General features: G+C 40.7%; 1 long non-coding RNA gene across 6 annotated transcripts in view; it reads right to left on the reverse strand.

Annotated features, from left to right (window-relative positions):
- LOC102128208 (uncharacterized) overlaps window positions 1-10,418 on the reverse strand; it is a 311,614-nt gene extending 301,196 nt beyond the window's left edge. For 5 of the 6 annotated variants that reach the window (XR_006692094.3, XR_006692096.3, XR_001485264.4 and 2 more), the window contains exons 1-2: window positions 10,037-10,418; window positions 8,581-8,731 (exon numbers count right to left, since the gene is read on the reverse strand). This is a non-coding gene — a long non-coding RNA (uncharacterized lncRNA). The remainder of the gene's footprint in view (window positions 1-8,580; window positions 8,732-10,036) is intronic. The other variant, XR_006692095.3, reaches the window with a different exon arrangement.
- Window positions 10,419-11,319: the final 901 nt, after the last annotated feature.

An 11,319-nucleotide genomic window follows, 5' to 3' on the forward strand; every position in this document is an offset into this window, starting at 1 on the left:
GGTAGTTATTATTGGAGTCTTGGCAGGGCAGGGAGGGAATAAAGGGAGTAATAAATACTCTCTCCAGCAGCCATCCAATCTTATACCAGTGTCTCTCGTTGGCCAACTCCAACCAGAAGCTGGAGGGAAAGGGAAACTAGGGCAGTTGCAAAGGTGAGCATCTCAAGAAAAAAAGTGAAACAAGGAAGACTGAAAAAGTAGATCAGGGGATGGAGTGCTAACAGAAGCATTCCAGTATAGGAGGACAGACTTTAAGTGACAAGTGGACAGGATTCATTTATTATTCATTGATGGTCCTGCCACCTGGTACAAGTTCACCAGGTTATTTTATTTCAAATGAATGAATGAATGCACTTAGAAAGTATGCTTCCAGTCTTCAGCTTTGCATATAGAAACTGTAGAAATTGTGGAACTCTATAAGGCTCAAATTTAACATTTCCCTGGGAAAACAGAGTTGCTGAAATAATATATACAAATAAATTGCGAGTTTTCACTTCTGTCTCCAGCATAGAAACCAAAGTAATCAGGATTTAAAAAATGTAAAATTCAACACATCAATATAAATTGTACACTATTATAAATTACATTATATATGAGACGTGTGTGCATGTAAACACATGTATATCTATCTATCTATCTATCTATCTATCTATCTATCTATCTATGTATCCATCTATCTACCTATAAAGGAATACCTCACAGAGGTATTGAGAATTGACTCCAAACCACAGCAATAAGGCAAATACTACAATAATCTATCATATACATTTTTTGTTTTACCCATGTTTATGAAAGTTACATTTACACTATACTAACTCAGGAAGCTTGTACTAGCATTATGTATAAAAAGAACAATGTACTTGCTTACCCTCACTTAAAAATCTTTATTGCTAAAAAAAAAATGCCAATGATTATCTCAGACTTCAGCAGGTGGTAATCTTGTTGCTGGCAGAGGGTCTTGCCTCAGTGTTGTTGGCTGCTGACTGATGAGGGTGAAAGTCACATCTTACATGGATGGCAGCAGGAAAAGAGAGAGAACTTGTGCAGGGGACTTTTCTTAATAAAACCATCTGATCTCATGATACTTATTCACTATCATGAAAACAGCATGGAAAAGACTTATCCCCATGATTCAATTACATCCCACCAGGTCCCTCTCACAATACATGGGAATTATAGGAGCTACAAGATGATATTTGGGTAAGAACACAGGACCAAACCACATCATTCTGTCCCTGGCCCCTCCAAAATGTCATGTCTTCACATTTCAAAACCAATCATGCCTTTCCAACAGTCCCCCAAAGTCTTTAACTCATTTCAGCCTTAACTCAAAAGTCCACAGTCCAAAGTCTCCTCTGAGACAAGGCAAGTTCCTTCTACCTATGAGCTTGTAAAAGCAAAAGCAAGTTAGTTACTTCCTAGATACAGTGGGGGTACAGGCATTGAGTAAACACAGTCATTCCAAATGGGAGAAATTGGCCAAAACAAAGTGACTACAGGCTGCATGCAATTCCAAAATCCAGTGGGGCAGTCAAATCTTAAAGCTCCAAAGTTACCTCCTTTGACTCCATGTGTCACATCCAGGTCATGCTAAAGCCAAGAGGTGTGTTCCCATGGTCTTGGGCACCTCTACCCCTGTGGCTCTGCAGGGTACAGCCTCCCCACTGGCTGCTTTCACAGGCTGGCATTCAGTGTCTGGGGTGTTTCCAGGTGCAGACCCCCTCTGTGTAGGGGGTCCAGCCCCACATTTCCCTTCTGCACTGCCCTAGCAGAAGTTCTCCATGAGAGCCCTGCTCCTGCAGCAAACTTCTGCCTGGACATCCAGGCATTTCTATACATCCTCTGAAATCTAGGTGGAGGTTCCCAAGCCTCAGTTCTTGACTTCTGTTCATCCACAGACTCAACATCACATGGAAGTTGAAAAGGTCTGGGGCTTGCACCCTCTGTAGCCACAACCCTAGCTGTATCTTCACCCTTTTTAGTAATGACTGGAGCAGCTGAGATGCAGAACACTAAGTCCTAGACTGTACACAACACACAGACCCTGGGCCCGGCCCACAAAACCATTTCTTTCTCTTAGGCCTCCAGGCCTGTGATGAGAAGGGCTGCCATGAAGACCTCTGACATGCCCTTGAGGCATTTTCCCCATTGTCTTGGGGATTCACGTTTGGCTCCTTGTTACTTATGGAAATTTCTGCAGCTGGCTTGAATTTCTCCTTGGAAAATGGGATATTCTTTTCTATTGTGTGGTCAGGTTGCAAACTTTCCAAACTTTTATGCTCTGCTTCCCTTATAAAACTGAATGCCTTTAACAGCATCCAAGTCACATCCTGAATACTTTGCTGCTTAGAAATTTCTTCTGTCAGATACTCTAAACAATCTCTCTCAAGTTCAAACTTTCACAAATCTCTAGGGCAGGAGCAAAATCCCATCAGTCTCTTTGCTAAAACATAACAAGAGTTACCTTTGTTCCAGGTTCCAACACATTCCTAATTCTCATCTGAGACCACCTCTGTCTGGACTTTATTGTTCATATCACCATCAGAATTTTTGTCAAAGCCCCATTGAGCAAGTCTCTAGGAAGTTTCAAACTTTCCCACATTTTCCTGTTTTCCTCTGAGCCCTCCACACTGTTCCAACCTCTGCCTGTTCTGTTACACATTCCAAAGTTGCTTCCACATTTTGGTCTCTTTTCAGCAGCACCCCACCCTGGTACTAATGTACTGTATTAGTCTGTTCTCACGCTGCTGAAAAAGACATACCTGAGACTGGGCAATTTACAAAAGAAAGACATTTATTCAACTTAAAGTTCCACATGGCTGAAGAGGCCTCACATCATGGCAGAAGGAAGGAGCAAGTCATGTCTTACATGGATGGCAGCAAGAAAAGAAAGAGAACTTGTGCTGGAGATCTCCTCTTAATAAAGCCATTAGATCGCATGAGACTAATTCACTATCATGAGAACAGCACAAGAAAGACTTGCCCCCATGATTCAATTACATCCCACTGGGTCCCTCCCACAACACATGGGAATTCAAGATGAGATCTGGGTGGGCACACAGCCAATCCATATCAAACCCTCAATGTTCTCCATGAGGATTGGAATCAACTCCTAAACTCTAGGAAATGTTTACCTTTTGACCTCCTCTCATGAATTACGAATATTTTTAATGACGTTTTAAATGGTAAATTTATTCTGGAAGGTTTTCAGGTTACTTTGGCCAAATCCATAAGAGGAATCACTCTCTATGACAGCTGTAGCCTTACAAAATGTATTTCTTGAATAATAAGACTTGAAAGGTTGAAATTGATCCTTGCTCTTTTATCCATAGGCTACAGAATGAATGTTGTTAGTAAGCATGAAAACTACATTAATCTCCTTGTGTATCTCCATCAGAGCTCTTGGATGACCAGGTGCATTGTCATTGGACAGAAATATTTTGAAAGCAATCTTTTTTCTTAGTAGCAGGTCTCAACATTGGGCGTAGAATATTCAATAAACCATGCTTTAAAAAGATGAGCTGTCACCCAGGCTTGATTGTCCTATTTATATAGTACAGGCATAAAAGATTTAGTGACATTTTTAAGGGCCCTAGGATATTTAAAATAATAAATGAGCATTCGCTTCGACTTAAAGTCACCAGCTGCATTGCGTCCAGATGAAACAGTTAGCCTTTGTCAGCTTTAGCTAAGGCTTTGAAGCTTTGAAGATAGGCATTGACTTATTCTCTTTAACTATGAAAGTCCTATATGGCATCTTCTTCTGAGAAAAGGCTATTTTATCTACATGGAAAATCTGTTGTTTAATGTAGCCATCTTCATCAATGATCTTAGCTATGTTCTGGATAATTTGCTGAGGCTTCTACATCAGCACTTGCTGCTTCACCTTGCACTTTTATGTTATGGAGATGACCACTTAAATTTCATCAACCAACCTCTGATTGATAGATTCAAAGTTTCCTTCTACAGTGTCCTCTTGTCTCTCAGCCTTCAAGGAAGTGAAGAGAGTTAGGATCTTGCTCTGCATTAGAACTTTTCTTCAGGGAATATTGTGCTGGCTTGATATTTTATCCACATCACTAAAACATTCTCTATATTGTCCATAAGGCTGTTTTGCTTTATTTTCATTTGTGTGTTCACTGGATTAACACTTTTAATCTTCTTTGAGAACTTTTCTTTGCAGTCAGAACTTTGCTAAATGGTAAAAGAGGTCTAGCTTTTGGCCTGTCTAGGCTTTCAACATGCCTTCCACACTAAGCTTAATCATTTCTAGTTTTTGATTTAAAGTGAGAGACATGTGACTCTTTTTATCATCTGAACAGTTAGAAGCCATTTTAGGTTTATTTACTGGCATAATTTTAATACTGTTTTGTCTCAGAGAATAGGAGGGCCCAAGGAGAGGGAGGGAGATGGGGGATCATCAGAATGCACCCAACATTTATCAAATAAGTTTGCTACCTTATATTGTTCCCACATTGATCAAGGGTTGGGCTACTTATTCTCACAGCCCAATAATAAGATGCAGATGAACTGGGAAAGAAGAGAGTTTATTTCTGTACCTGAGTACAGGGAGAAGGCTGGGAAACTATTTCCAGACCAATTCAAAATTAAGAGGTTTTCCAGAGCTTACATACCTTCTAAGCTATATGTCTGTATGTAAGTATGTAACTTCTAATCTGTAACTAAGGTTTGAGTCCTGAAGACCTTCCTCTGGAGCCTCAGTAAATGTACTTCAGCTAGACGGGTCCAGTCACTAGGGTGATTCCCTTATCTTGTCTCCTGGTAAATCATGGAGGCCTGGGGAGTTCCTTCAGACCCCAATACAACTTGTTTGTGGAGGGCTGGGGAGTTTCTTCAGATCTGCAATAAAACTTGCTTAATCCTAAACAAGTCCTGTTAAGAATTTCTTCATTATGTTGCCATATTCAAGGCCCAGGAAAGGCCTGTGCAAAACTTGATGGGCTATTGTTACATTCCAGCCTTTGTATAAGGGCACTGGCTGTCTCAGCTGTAATACCTACCTTCACCACTTAGTCAGTGCTGAAACAGTTGTCATGGAGGCCTGCCTCTTCCACCACTAGCAAGACCTGGCCTGCCACAATATGGGCATATCTCGTGGTATCCAAAAACAAAATGGGTTTTGAGGAAAGTTAGTATTTGTGTTTTCTATTATGAGCAATGTAAGTTTCTCCAATTATTTAGGTCTCTATTTATTTAGGTCTTCTTTAATGTCTGTCTATTTTATACTGATATAATGATTTCCACAAAAGTCTTGTACATGTTTTGAAAATCATTTTTCCAAGGTCTTATGTTTTCTTTGGAAATGGGCTTCTTTTTTCTCAGTTAGATTGCATATTCTAACTGTTGACTTTTCTACATTGTTCTTGTACACTGATTAACAATAATCAACTGTTTAAAATGAATTTTAGTAAATTTATCTGTAAATTCATATTATTTGAGAGTAATGATAATTCTGTTTCTTCCATTCCAATAATTTTTGTACTTTTACTTTGCACTGACCAGAACCTGAAATATAATGCTGTTTAGATGTAGCAATCGTTATTCTGTATTTTAAGGAAATTAAAATGTTATCTTAAAAGTTTTCAATTTTTAGCTTCAAAGCTACCTTGGAGATAGAATTATATGCAGTCCAAATTACAAGAAGAGTTAACTCAGATTCAGTCCTGTCTCCTCTAATTTTTAGCCAGACATATTAGAAAAGTGAGGCACAGAGGGAATGATACTGGGGAGAAAGAGAGATAAAGACAGCGACAGAGACAGAGAGACAGAGAGTCAAAAAGCCAGAGAGACAGGGACAGAGGGAGACACACATAGAGACATATAGAGACAGAGAGGCAGAGACAGATGGACAAAAGAGAGAGAGAGAGAAATAGAGGGAGAGAGAGGGGGAGAGAGGGAGAGAGAGAGAGAGAAAGAGAGAGACAGAGGGAGACCGGTTCTCTGTTTACCTACAGATTGATAAGAAGGGTAAAATTCTGTTGAATAAGCTCAACTGCTTCTGGAATTGGTAGTTATTTCAGAAAGGAAAGTAGATACTTAGAAATGAGGACAAGAGGCAGAGGGAGGCAGAGAAATGAGGAAAAGCTGAGGAAACAATCATTTACTAGTTTGGTTGTTTTTCCAACTATTCTCTTTCCGACATTTATATTCTAGCATTGCCACTTGTTATACATCTTCCATTTCTGTCCATTCCTTCTTCACTGTGCTACTGATTTCTGTTCTCCTTCACTCACATGACTTGGAAAAATCAGGCAGACTCCATCCTGGGACAAGGGGAATTGACATCTGTTATACCAATAAGCAATCAAGGCACCTCCCAGCACCTGCCTTTGGTCCTGAGAATAAATAACCCTATACAAAAAAACAAAAAACAAACAAACAAACAAAAAAAAACAAAAAAAAAACAAAAAAAAACTCTTCTATTCAGTATTTCTAACTATTAAATGTTCCCATTATTTGAATTTTCCAGATAGCTAAGGCTTCATAATTTAAATATACTTTATATATATAATCATTTTGATGGAAATCTTTCTAAAATGTATTGCAAACTTATTTTCCTTACTAAATAGAATATTCTTGACATAAGTTAATCTTTTCTTGATGAGTCAGGGCCATTGGTATGGCTCAAATATAGAGATACCCTGAGGGATGATTGTGGAACTAAGGGCTGTGTGGCCAACACTTACTGGCCGTAGGCTGTTAGACATTTCCAGTTAATGTATCTTCTGTCCCTTCTGTTTCTGACACTTGTCACTTTCCAGTGCGCTTGCTTCTAACAGCACCCCTCCTACTTTTCTGCTTCTAATTTGTTCTCCACTGTAACTTCGGAAGAACTGGTGGTTGCCAGGGGAAACCAGGAAACCAAGGTTATGAAATCAGTGCTCTGAATATCCTTGACTGTGGCCTGGGGAGGGTTTCATCCTTTGCTTCCAGAATAGGGAAGAATTCAGGCATTAGACAATTTTCTTTTTTGAGGTCCAGAGGTCTGGTTGGGGTACTTAGGACATTTCACTTTTGAAGCTGTAGCAAAAGGAATATAACCCTATTATAAAGGCTTGGAAATCTTTGAATCATTTGTTCAGGAGAATATGGATTTTTTCTTTTTGTGAAGTGTTGGTGAGGGCTCAGTAGGCCCTTTATATAGGGATCACCCTAGGTTGAGACCCATATTAAGTATAATTAGTAAAACAGAGCCATGCATACTCTATCAACGTTCTAAAAAGGGGTCCAGTCAGCAGCAGGCCCTGGTCAGAAATGTTTCCTGAAGTCAACAAGTCTCATAAATGCAACTGTGGGTTACCTCATTTGAAGAAAGTAATGGATTATTTCAATTTTTATTTGGCTGTTAGACATTTGGAAATCTTAAAAGAAAACTAAACATTTAATTTCTTGAAAAGTTGTGGCCTAGGCGCAGTGGCTCATGCCTGTAATCCCAGCACTTTGGGAGGCTGAGGTATGCAAATTGCCTGAGGTCAGGAGTTTGGGACCAGTTTAGCTAACACGGTGAAACCACATCTCTACTAAAAATACAAAATCATTAGCCGGGCATGGTGGCATGTGCCTGTAATCCCAGCTACCAGCTATTCAGGAGGCTGAGGCAGAGGAACTGCTTGAACTAGGGAGGTGGAGTTTGCAGTGAGCTGAGATCTCACCACTGCACTCCAGCCTGGGCGACAGAGTGAGACTCTGTTTCAGAAAAAAGAAAGAAAAAAAGAAAGAAAAACAAAGAAAAGTTGTAGAAGGTAGGTCAGCAGAACTGGGGGACAGCATGTAAGCTCAAAGTACCATTTTTGATTAATTAAAACTAATTTCGCAGATATATATATTGCTACCAACAATCTTCTGATATTAATGTGGGATATTTTCTTAATTCTAAAACTCACAAAATAATGAACATCTGAAGACTTGCAAAATAAGCCCCAAATATATAAGAAGTAGAATTCTATCAATGGGTTATTCTATTCTCTCTCGTTCTTATTTTTTCTGTCTCCTTCTGACTCTGCCTGTTTCTCTCTGCTGTGCTTGGACACAGTACAATGACAGGAACCTGGTAATACTGAGAATTGGATGTTGGAGGTGAAATCTAATTAATTAGGCAGTGACTGATCTCCTTAAGTACAAAATCTGGAGAAACTGACAACCAATTGACTCAATGCTGTGTTGATGCTGGAATAATGGGAATCTCTCCCATCTAAGGTATAACTGGACCTTTAGAATAAGAAGGGGCTGATGGCTCAGGAGAATGTCAGATAGTACTTTTCTAGCAGAAAAAAATGTACCCAGTAGGTGATGAGAACCAGGTAGTGTGTATAACACAGTTCTCATGCTGGCTGCTACTTGTGCCTCTGGCTAGAATGAAAAGTCAATTCTGATATGCTTCTTATGAGACCAAAGTTGTTTAACTAAGACACTACAAAAAAATTACGATCCCTGTAAATGTTGAGCAATATGGTTTCCAGCTTTTTCCTAATGACTTCCTCTCGTGCTTTCCTGATGGGTGGAAGTTAAATCTCTAAGGTCCATTTTATGTCCTTAAAGGGGTTTGACAGCCTCGATTACCTGGGATGCTGAATCTGTTCCTTGTGTTCCTTTAGATCCAGGTTACTTCTTTACCATTCGGCTTGGTGACATGGGAAGCTGATGTCTATGTACTGCATCAAGAAGTTCTCCTGTCCTTTGGCTTCTTGTTGATTTTGGCTAATTCCAGGGACTAGCAAGGGATCAAAAAGTGGAGGAGAGTAAAATCAGAGTATTTATTCTCTTCTTTCCCTCCATTCCATTTCACCACAGCTTGGCTGTTTCCTTTTGCTGAGAAACCCCCTCTACCCAGGTTCTCTCCCCTGTGGCAACAGACTGTTCATCTTTTGCTTTTCACCCATTGCAATGAGAGCTGTGAGTTATTGCTAACCCTGGGAGACTGATCATCCTCTTCTGTTTTCCCATATTCCACTCCCCATTTTTGTAAAACGTCTCTTTACTAAAACTATTTCATGACCTCCTTTGAGTGTGTTAGTTATTTCTGCTGGAACATCTAGCAAAGGTGGAACTACAGAGAGGGAGGTTTCATGGAGAAAGAAGATGGAGGCTGAGGACATAAAACTCGTGGAACTTGCTCTGGTGGAGAAAGTCCTAATTATACTAACACTGAGAAACAGGATGTAGGACAGTCATTGAAACAAAAGGCAAACATTGAAACAGATGATATCTTCACTGAGCATAGTATAGTGACACAGTATAGTGACAGGATATTTGAACTAAAGCCAGAAAACCTAGAGCCAAATCAAAACTTGACCTTTTTATCACTGCATGTATTTTAGAGAGTCACTTAATGTCCTTGAGCTATTTTTCCTATAAAATTGGTCTAAGGAATAAAAGAGCTAATGAATGAGGAAGCATTTTACAAACTACAAGACACATACAAATGTTCGTTATTATTGTTAATCTCACAGATTCTCCATTTCTCCCCATTCTTTTTACAGCACGTTCCAAATTGTATTCTGTGGAACATTGGTTATGACAGATACTTTAAAAAAAAAAAAAAAAAAAAAAAAAAAAAACAAAGAGACCAGCCTGGGCAATATGGTGAAACCCTGTCTCTACTAAAAATACAAAAAATTAGCTGGGCGTAGTGGCGTGTGCCTGTAATCCCAGCTATTCGGGAGGCTGAGGCAGGAGAATCGTTTGAAGCCAGGAGGCAGAGGTTGCAGTGAGCCAAGATTGTGCCAATGCACTCCAGCCCGGGCGACAGAGTGAGACTCCATCCAAAAGAAAAAGAGAGAGAGAGAAGGGGATTTAAATCCAAAAAGGTTTGAGAAATATTGCATATCCCCGTAGTCTCTTTGGAGATTCATAATACAACTTAGTTTACTAGAGAATCTGAAAATTATGGCATTAAAATCACTCAGTTAACTTAGTTTAAACTATTTAGCAATTTCCAAACCAACGCACCAAGAAGGCCTTCATGACCTGGAATTTGTAGGGCTATTTGGTGGAACTAGCAGTTCATGGAACATACCTGGTAAATGCTGTCACCTAAAGATTTCTCTGTTTACCCCGGATCCATGGGGCCTTCCCAGTCCAGACTAGTCTTCACAGGTGCTTGTAGGATATGCACTCAACTCCTTAAACCCCAGGGCCTCAACCCTTTCTTCTCCCAGTAAAAAAAAAAAAAAAACAAATGTGGCCGGTCGGGCGCAGTGGCTTACTCCTGTAATCCCAGCACTGTGGGTGGGAGGATCACGAGGTCAAGAGATCTAGACCATCTTGGCTAACATGGTGAAACGCCGTCTCTACTAAAAACACAAAAACTAGCCGGGCGCGGGGGCTCGCGAGAGTAGTCCCAGCTGCGCGGGAGCCTGAGGCGGGAGAATCGCGTGAACCCGGGAGGCGGAGCCTGCAGTGAGTCCCAGCTGCGCGGGAGCCTGAGGCGGGAGAATCGCGTGAACCCGGGAGGCGGAGCCTGCAGTGAGTCCCAGCTGCGCGGGAGCCTGAGGCGGGAGAATCGCGTGAACCCGGGAGGCGGAGCCTGCAGTGAGTCCCAGCTGCGCGGGAGCCTGAGGCGGGAGAATCGCGTGAACCGGAGAGGCGGAGCTTGCAGTGAGTCCCAGCTACGCGGGAGGCTGAGGCGGGAGAATCGCGTGAACCGGAGAGGCGGGAGAATCGCGTGAACCGGAGAGGCGGAGCTTGCAGTGAGCCGAGATCTCGCCACGGCGCCCCAGCCTGACAGAGCAAGACTCCGTCTCAAAAAAAAAAAAAAGCAAATGAATCGGTATGGTATCAACATAGATTTAACATTGATTCGATTTTCACTCATTTTTAAAGTGATTTTTTTATATACAGAAAAACTGTTTGCTACAGATCTCTCAACGCACTTTCAACAGACACGCCGAAGAACAGATGGTCTTTAAACAGATATTTTCCTATGGTAACGATGAGGCTCTGGCGGGCATTCCAGCCACTGGGGAATATAAATTTAAGGCTACTTTCTCCGAAACATTTTGGATATAAAGAGAGAAAACAGAAGTTGCTGGTGGTGAACGTCTGACTTGTGTCACCGAGACACTGTTTGTTCAAAGTGAGGGGTTTTCTTTCCTGAATAATCTGCTTTCACTCAATACATTTCTATTTCAATAGTTTCCACTGATTCTGGTTTTCTCAGAAGATTCTCGGCATTGTGATTTTAAATAGAACTGAGCTTTGAGAGCAAAAACAAAGACATATTTAAACTTAAAGGGGAAATATCTGCATCCCTACATCTTTTGATTTCTATTTTATTGTGATAAGAATACTTAACATGAG

The sequence above is a fragment of the Macaca fascicularis genome, chromosome 14 (genome assembly GCF_037993035.2).
Source record: "Macaca fascicularis isolate 582-1 chromosome 14, T2T-MFA8v1.1".
NCBI lineage: Eukaryota > Metazoa > Chordata > Mammalia > Primates > Cercopithecidae > Macaca > Macaca fascicularis.